This window comes from Petaurus breviceps, unplaced genomic scaffold (genome assembly GCF_028583685.1).
Source record: "Petaurus breviceps papuanus isolate PSGF00001 unplaced genomic scaffold, PetGlider_PUasm1.0 90881, whole genome shotgun sequence".
Classification (NCBI taxonomy): Eukaryota; Metazoa; Chordata; class Mammalia; order Diprotodontia; family Petauridae; genus Petaurus; species Petaurus breviceps.
In genome coordinates, this window is record NW_027187369.1 from 6,909,012 (window position 1) to 6,918,960 (window position 9,949).

The window sequence follows — 9,949 nt, forward strand, 5'->3', positions numbered from 1 at the left end:
TTTTAAACATTTGATTTTAAAACTTTGAAATCCAGATTTATTCCCTTCCTCCCTTGTCACCCACCCTTACTGGGAAGATAAGCAGTTCAGTATAGGTTGTACATGTGTAGCTAATGCAAAACATTAACATAGTAGATATATTGTAAAAGACTGACTATATTTCCCTTCCTCCTATCCCACCTCCCACTTGTTCTATTCTCTACTTTGATCCCATCCCTTTTCAAAAGAGGGTGCTTCCAACTTCCCTCTCCCCGAGCCTGCCCTTCCTTCCATCATCCCCTCTCTCATCTCCTTCCCCCCTACTCTCCTGTAGGGTGAGATACCCTATTTAGTGTGTATTTCATTCCCTTCCTGAGCCAAATTCAATGAGAATAAGGTTGACATTCCCTTTTGCCTTCTTATTCTTCCCCTCCATTGTAACCATTTTCCCTTTCCTCTTCTATATGAGATAGTTTACCCCATTCTGTTTCTCCCCATCTCCTCTCATTATATTCCTCTCTCACCTCTTAATTTCACCTTTTAAGTATCATCCCTTCCTATTAAATTGGTCCTGTGCCCTCTATCTATGTATACCTGAAAACATATATACACACATTCACATATGTATTCATACTCCTGTATACCCTCTGATATAGACATATATATATATATTTTTTTCTATTCCCTTCAACTATTTTCATACTGAGAAAAGTTTCATCAGTTACAATTATTGTTTTTCCATGGGAATGTTAATAGTTCAACTTTGATAAGTTCCTTATGATTTCTTTGCCCTGTTTACCTTCTCATGCTTCTCTTGCTTCTTGTATCTGAATGTAAAATTTTCTATTCAACTCTGGTTTTTTCATCAAGAATGCTTGAAAGTTCTCTATTCCACTGAGTGACCATATTTTCCCCTGAAACATGATACTCAGTTTTGCTGAGTAGGTGATTCTTGGTTTTAATCCCAGCTCCTTTGACCTCTGGAATATCATATTCCAAGCCCTTTGATCCCTCAGTGTAGAAGCTGCCAGATTCTGAGTTATCCTGATTGTGTTTCCACAATATTCAAATTGTTTTTTCCTGGCTGCTTGTAATATTCTCTCCTTGATCTGGGAATTTTGGAAGCCGGCTATAATATTCCTAGGAGTTTTTTTTAATTCAGTTTTTAATTTATTAATTTGTTTGTTTCCTTTTAGTTTACAGGATTCAATTCCACAATTCCTTGAATTTCACATTTTGTCCCCCTCCTTCCCCTCCCCCCCATGGTGTCTTATAATCAAGTATAGGATCTGTAAATACTTTCACATTATACAATGGTCAGGTTATAAGGATGGATTATACCAGCCTAGGAGTTTTTTTTGGGGGGGGATCTTTTTTTTTTACTTTTACATTAGGCATTAGTCAGGTTATAAAGAAGGATTGTAACAGATGGAATGAACAATGGGAAAGAGGAAACAAAACCAAACAAGAAAATGAAAAAGGGCAGGTAGTTTGCTTCAATCTCAGTTCTTTTTCTGAGATCTATCTCCATTATGAGTCTTTTGGATTTGACTTATGATTCTGGATTGCTGAGGAGAGTCCAGTTTATCAAAGCTGGTCGTCACACATATATTGTGTCTGTAATTGTGTACAAATTCCTCCTGGCTCTACTCTTCTCACTCAGCATCAGTTCGTATAAGTCTCTCCAGGTAAATATGAAGTCCATCTGCTCCTCGTTTCTTATTGCACAATAGTATTCTATAACATGCATATACCACAACTTGTTAAGCCATTCCCCAATTGATGGGCACCCCCTTAATTTCCAATTCTTTGCTACCACAAAAAGAGCTGCTATAAATATTTTTGTACATATGGGTCTTTTTCCCACTTCTATGATCTCTTTGGGATACAACCCTAGAAGTGGTATTGCTGGGTCAAAAGGTATGAAATTATTTATAGACCTTTGGGCATAATTCCAGATTGCTTTCCAGGATAGTTGGATCAGTTTACAACTCCACCAGCAATGCATTAGTGTTCCAGTTTGTCCACATCCTCTCTAGCATTTGTCATTTCCTGTGTTTTGGGATCTTTTTCAGGAGGTGATTGGTGGATTCTTTCAACCTCTGTTTTGCCCTCTGGTTCTAAAACATTAGGGCAGTTTTCCTTGAGAATTTCTTGTAGAATGATTTCTAGGTTCTTTCTTTGATCATGGCTTTCAGGTAGTCCAATAATTTTTAAATTATCTCTCCTGGATCTATTTTCCAGGTCAGTGGTTTTTCCCATGAGATATTTCACATTGCCTTCTATTCTTTCATTTGTTTGGATCTGTTTAACAGTATCTTGATTTCTCATAAAGTCATTAGCTTCCATTTGCTCCAATCTAATTCTGAAGGAATGATTCTCCTCAGTGAGCTTTTGAGATTCTTTTTCCATCTGACAAATTTGGCTTTTTAAGGCATCCTTCTCCTCATTGCCTTTTTGAGCCTCTTTTGCCATTTGAGTTAGTCTATGTTTTAAGGTATTATTTTCCTCAGTCAGACTGTTGACTCTTATTTCATAATTTTCTTGCATTGTTCTCATTTCTCTTCCCTATTTTTCCTCCACTTCTCTTATCTGCTTCTTAAGGTCCTCTATGGCCTATAACCAACTCATATTTTTCTTGGAAGCTTTTGGTACAGGAGTTCTGACTTCACCGTCTTCCTCCTGTTCCATGCTTTGATCTTTTTTGTCCCCAAAATAGGAGTCTAATGTTGGATTGCTTTGCTTGGTTTGCTTCCTTTGCCTGCTCATTTTGCCACTCAATTACTTGACTTTTGGGCTTTTTGCCACAGTAGGACTCTTCCACCAGACAAGAGAGCTTTGTTCCAAATGCTGGCATTTTCTCACAGCTGCCAAAGGTATTAGTTGGGTGCCCTCTCTGAAGCCTCCACATGCTCTGGCAAGCTGGTCACACACCCCAGGACCTCCACCCTCGACTGCAATCCAGATCCAAGCAGGTTAAAGCAAGAGCGATTACCCCTCAGACTGGTCACTTGGTCCCCCTGTACTCTGCAGGCCAGGAGCTGAAGCAGCCACGTGGCAGCGCAGCACCCCAGGGGCAAAAGCTGATGCACTCTCAACTACTGTATCCCAAAGTCCACACTGCACTGACCTCTCACTTTGTCCTTAGCATCTATCTATGTGTTGATAATTCTGGAAACAGTGACAGCTGCTGGTGATCTGAAGTCCCTCCAGCAGGCCGGCTGGTAAGGCCCACCCTGGGGCTTGGCGTGGGCTGGTCTCGGCTCCCAGAGCACTGTGCTGGCCGATTCCTGCCGGCCTGTTGGGCTGTCCTCAGCGGGATGTTAGCTTCTCTGTGTCATTTTGTGGGTTCTGTAGCTCCAAAGTTTGTTCTGAGTCCCCTTTTACATGGATTGGAGGTGGTGGGAGCCAGAGCCACTCGGAGGTCCTGTTTCTACTCTGCCATCTTGACTCCTCCCAAAAGTTAGTTTCTGTACAATTCCAAATAATTGCTGTGTTATTGTGCATGGAACTTGTGTTGGACCCGAAGAGATCTAAGGCTTCCAGATCTCAAGCTAAAAGGGTCCTCAGAAGCCATTAGTTCATTGCCTCCTTATTTGATAGAGGAAGAAACATGATCTGAATCTTTATCAGTCAAGCTCTCTTTTTATAACTTCAATTTTAACTTTTTTGTTATTTCTGTCTCTGACAAACATCAAGTATGAGCATTTCCATATACACCAAAGAACCAAAAAAAAGATTGTATGTGAAACTATGAATCTCTATTATATACAGTTTGCATTTTAAAAAAGAATATAATTCAACATATTAGTTTCAAAGCTGTTCTGCTTGTCTGTGTCTCCTGAACTTCCTTCCATTTCATTTTCACTTTTTGCATTTGAAAAATGCTACAATAGTCCTCTTTTTTTTGGTATCCCTATTTCTACTTCCCCTCTTCCTTATAAATCTCTTCCTCTAATTAAAAAAGAAATCCTCCCAGGTCACAAACATGCATAGTCAAGCAAATCAATTTCACACAGTAGCCATGTCTAAAAATGTCTAAATCTACCTGCTCCTGGAGCTTAAACTATCTCTCATAGGTCTCAGTAGTATGTAATTTTCATCTTTTTTTTTGCTTTAAGGAGTAGGGAAGGTAGGGTAATTGGGGTTAAGTGACTTGCCCAAGATCACACAGCCAGTTTTGTGTTCAGGTCCTCCTGACTCCAGGGCCAGTGCTCCATTCACTGCGCCACCTACCAGCTCCTTTTCATCTTTCTTCTAGGCCTGTTGGACACAGGTAGAAGATTCCAGACCCTGACCACCAGGTTGAGAATGCCCAGAGTATTGACCCCTATGTGGTCATCCCCAGACTTCTCCAACATCCTGCCTTCCTGTGCCTGGAGGAAGACTGGCTAGCCCTCTTGGTCTCCTTGGTGAGTAACCTGGAGCATCCCTATCCCCTGGGGTCCAGTGCAGACTATGGCTGTGAGGCTGGATGCCCTGGTTGGTGCCTGTACAATGAGAGGTCATCCTGACTGCCAAGTTCCTTGACAGCAGGGACTGTCTTCAGTTTCTATCTGTATCCCCTGGGCTCAGTTAAATGCTTTACATATAGTAAGTGCTTAATAAATATTTTCATTCATTCATTCCTTTATTACTTTGTTCATCTATGTCCACTCTCACTGGATGGTACATGCCTAATGCCTGAGAGCCCTTAGTGCATGCCTACACAACCTGTGGCCTATGGGCCCCTTAAGGCCCTCTGACATGCCAAAGGATTTGAGGGGCCCCAGGAAAAATGTAGAGGATGTTTTCCTCTACAGTTTTCACAAGCCATCTGAAATCCGTTGGCAGGTCTCAGGTTGTACAGGCCTGCTTAGAGACTGCTTGAGACTTCCATTTATGAATGACTTCCACTTGGGAGACCTCAGTTAGGACTGTGAACACTGTGACAGGAAGAAGGTAGCCAAACTGCTCAGTGCGAAACTGACAAATGCTTCCTTGACTAGCCAGAATCCCCCTGGGAACTCCCCATTTTTGGGTACTCTCTATTTGCTCAGTGCTACTAGAGGCAGAGTCTTGATGAGTACAGAGCCAGGCTCAGAATCACAAAGACCTGTGTTCAAGTTTGTCACATACTGACTCTGTGACCCTAGGCAGGTCACACTAGACCTCTCTATGCCTTAGGTACCTTTGTAAGACTGGAAATCTCAGAGAAGGTATTGACTTGCATTGCCCAGGAGTTCTGTGTGTCTGTGAAATTACAGGTCCAGTTGGGACCCATCCTTTCTCTAGTCCATTCCTTAGTGAGGAAAGAGGTAGTGGTGGTGGTCTCCCTCCAGGCCTTGCCAATGAAACATACCATGATGGGGTCAGTAACAGACTGTCCATGCATTTCCAAGCCTATTAGGAAAGTTTTCAGTATACAAGATCCAGGTGTCTGGCAGACCATCAGTCCTTTTGTTCAAAGAAATATTCCTTAGAAACTGAACTGAGAAAGCCTGCCTAGTCCATGTCAATTTGCCACAGAATTTCATGTGGTCTGAGAATGCCTGCAGGCCTTTGGGTCATTGCTCCAAGCATTCATCCCACTGGTATCTATTTTCTAGTGTAGGTATTTTCCAATGAGAGTGGCCAGGGGGACTCATTTCCTGTGTTGCTCTTTTGGTCAGCCCTTCCTCTTTTACCTGATGCCAAGCTCATTTTTCCAAGCCTGTATCCTTTGAGGTGATCTGCGGTAAGAACTAAGACAAATATGCTTATGTTTGGTTCTTTGTGTATTGCAATGGACCAGTGATCTCACTGATGTGACTGTAAGGCTTCCAGTGAGGCAGATCCATTCGTGTCTGCCTTCATTTCGATTCACACAGCTTACAGCTTCTCAACGGTGTCCCGTGTCGGGAGGGAGCCGAAGCCCTGTGAGAATGGGTTTGTCCTGGCATCTTTGGGTTCTCTGTGGCCATTAACTGCTGCCCCCTTGTGACAACACCAGTAATAGCAAGTGGAAGGTGGAGGAAATAAATCCTCTTTCTGGGGCTTTTCTCTCATCACTTCTTCTGTACAAATACAGTGAACAGAAAATAAGTATCACCTATGACCTCTCCTGAGATTCAAGCATTTAGAGCTAGAAGCTACGCTATAGATCTTTCTTAACCTGGGGTTCTTAACCTGAGACCCATGAACTTATTTGTAAAATTTTTTGATGATTGTATTTCAATATAATTGATTGCCTTTGTAATTCTATATATTTCATTTTATGTACTTAAAATATTGGTCCACAGGCTTCACTAGACTGCTAAAGGGGTACAAAATACCAATCCTGGTGTAGTCCAACCCTATTTTTTTTACAGAGATGGAAACTGAAGCACAGAAAAGTTGTGATTTCCCCCAGCTGGGCTATTAAGCTGGGTCTAGTTTTCTGGTTCGTTCTTTCTGTTTCATTCTGCTGTATCCATTGGCCCTGGGTTTTTATAACTCAGGTTCAGAGAGTTTAAATGACTTGTGCCCAAGATAATGTGGCTGGCATATGGCATAACTGGCACTGGAACTGAGGGCTCCTGAGCCCCTAGGCCAGAGTTCTCCCTATCACCTCAGGCTTGCCATGGGGCTTCTCTCAGGCCATGCCAGCCAGCTAGAATGTTACCTGTACTTCCCCTCCCAGAGCTTGGCAACCCAGCCTTTCCTTGTTCAAACATCTTACCACTCTAGGCAACAAACAGTGTACACTGCCCATTCATTTACTGTTCTGCCAGGCCCAGTGGGAGAGGGAGGGAGGGATGAAGGGAGAGAGAGAGAGGAAGAAAGACTGACAGACACAGAGAGAGAGGGATGAAGGGAGGGAAGAGAGACACAAAGAGAAAGAGACAGAGAGATGGAAGGAAGCTCAGGAAGCAGCCTTTTTGAGATCAGGTGAATATAGGCCCATGTTAGGGTCACTCACAGAGAGTACGAAGAATGTACCTTTGATATAGTTCTAAGGTTTGCCTTTGAGATTTCCTTTGAGATTGTGGCCTAATCTTTGCAACCACACTTGTGCTTACATAGTGTGATCACCATCAGTAACATTGTCTTCAAAGAGAACAAACTCCCTCTATTTAGAATCCAGGTAGTAACAGTTTTGTTCAAAGCAAGATTTACTTCTCTTCTATGTCATTTTATTGTAGATTTTATTGTGTTCTAATTCTTTGATCATTAAATGTTCTGGGTATGGTGTCTGTGGTAACTTCACCAGTATAAATAGGATAACTCTCAGTTAAATGACATGTTAAGCAGAGCACCCTATCCTCCAGCAGTTTTGCGTAAATGGAACTTTTTTGTATTTACAATAATGTGGTTCTTTCTCTGCAAAGATCAGCTGGGAGCATTGTTTGCAATGTGCTGTTGGTCCTGGGGGTGATACGCACTTGCGCTGTTGACATGATTTTCACCCTGTCCCCCTGGGGACCAACCTGTGACCCAGAAACAGAGTAAACTTACCTGGCCCATGGAGAAATTGAATCTACAACCTTGTGCCTTGATGAAAGTATGTTTGCAAAAAGGGAGGGTGGGCAGATGATGGACCTTGAGAAAACTCTTAATTAAGCAATGGCTGCAGCTGGGCCAGGGCTACAAGTGGGAAGGCAGCTGCACTTGGCTAGATGCCAGGATGTAGACAGAAGCTTTGGCCACTTGCCGTAGTGAAAGCTGTTCACTGTCTTCCAAGGATAATATGAGTTCCTGGAAATTGAGGGTCTGACACTAAGGTCATGGGATCTATGGCAGGAAGGCACCATAAAGATCAGCCAGTCATTTTCATTTTGCAGTTGTGGCAAGGGGAAATAATTTGACTAAGGCCACCCACTGAATTGGTGGCAGAGACAGGCTTTTAAAATTCAGTTCTATCTCTCTGCTAGAAAAGAAATTGGATTTTGGCTATGTGTTAGGTAAGGCAACAAAGATAAGGACATTGGGGGCCGCCAGGTGGCACAATGAATACAGCACCGGCCCTGGAGTCAGGAGGACCTGAGTTCAAATTTGGCCTCAGACACTTAACACAAAACTAGCCATATGACCTTGGGCAAGTCACTTAATCCCAATTGCCCTCCAAAATGCAAAGATAAGAACATGCTCTCCTTGTCTGTTGTTAGGGCACAGGTAACCAAAGTGCAGTGCATGAACCCCCAAGAGTTATGTGAGAAGTTTGTCTAGGGTGTATGAGGAATAGTTGGTAAATCATTGCATTTTCCTATTGGAATATTCCAAGAAGTAGTAGTATCAGTGTAAAAATTTATGTACTAGATTAAAAAAAATCAATTCTTACATTCAATACTCTGCTTCAATGGATGAAGCCTGGTAAGGGACCTTCTCTCCCCAGCTGCACTCCCCCCTTAAATTCCCTCCTTTACTGTAGTATACAGGATCCCTTGTTGGGAGATACAGTAGAGTCCTAGGAAGGATTCCTGGAGAACAAAGTCCTCCTTTGGTGGAGCAGCAAATGGCAGCTTCCCCCTTGGAGAGAACCACGTTGACTCTCCAAGCTGGCAGGGTCCTTCCAATTTATCTTCTCATAGAATTTCAAGAGTATGAAGGGACTTCAGAGCTCATCAAACCCAAAATATGCTTGGACAAGCATTCTTCTGACAACATTTCCATTACATAGGTATTGAAACTTTCCTTGTCTGGTGATAGGGAGCTCCTCACTTTCCAAGAGAGATCTCTGGGAAGAGTTTGGTTAGTTTCTCTTGCTATGCGCCTTGCTAAGGTGTTCAGGGAATTTTGAATTGAGATACATTGAGCCTAAATTATCCTCTCTGCAGCTCTTTGGCCAAAAAGAACGAATCTAATCCCATTTTCACGTGCCTGCCCTGTTCTAACTATTGGAAGACGGGTGACGGATGAGGGTCGGAATGGGGCAGGCGCTGTGTGGCTGAAGAGGAGGGGAGAAGAAGGATAGAAGAGGGATAGGAAACAGAGATTGGGGCCCTGGAACTGACAAGGCTTTGCACGAGTTTGAAGAATACTGAAGGGGACGGTAAAGGCTGTCCTTTGCACTGGTTTCATGACCTTTTTTGAAGGGAGCGAGTAATTCTGAGGTCTACAGGTCCCACCATGATCTCATCTCCGTAACTATTCTTTAAAGCCGGAGTTGTTACAAGAAAGGAAAGGAACCTGGGAGGGTGTAAGGAAATTCACCCGGGTGCCAAGAGATTGGAGATCTAGCATGTCCTCAGATTAGTGTCTAGGCTGCGCTGTCACCCACTCTCTATATGGCACGAACCGAGTATGGAGCCTTCACTGGCCAGGTGGGCAGCCGAATGAACTCCCCCCTAGCATGGCGCTCACCCACTTGGAAATCCCTGCCCTGCCCTACCTGCGTGATCCTGGGGAAGCCACAGAGCCGTCTTCTCTAGTGTTAGCCTTGGACCACATACAATTTAAGGCTACTTCCAGCTCGGAATCAGACATCTGGCTCCTAGTCCCGAAGGAAGCCGAGGCTTGGGCTGGTGAAGGGACATAGCCCATGTACCACAGCAACCTAGCGGTAGAGCAGTACTGGACCTTGCGACTCTTGACTCTAAGGTCCGTGGCGCTTTCCCTTACACCCCGCCCCTGCCCCTTCCTCCGCGTGCGAGGCCTTGCCCCCATTGGCTAGCCAGAGGCAACCGACTGGAGTATCCAATGGGAGTCACTGTCCTGGGCACCGTGGGCGAGGGGCGCTCTCAGTGTGACTGGGGGGAAGTGGGGAGGCCGGAGCCTGGCACGAGGAGCTGGTGAGGCTGTCGCTGGCCCCTCCCCACTCGGCGAGCCCCCGGGGAGGCGAGAGCTGCCTTAGACGGCAGCAGCAGCCTCGGCGGCGGCGGCGGCCGCCGTGAGCGCCACCTGATTGTTAGACCTGCCCACTCGGCACTGCCCACGCGCCGCCGCCGCCTCCCGCCGTCCGCCTTTTGTGCCGCGCGCGCTCACCGCACACACACACACACACACACACACACACACACACACACACACACAC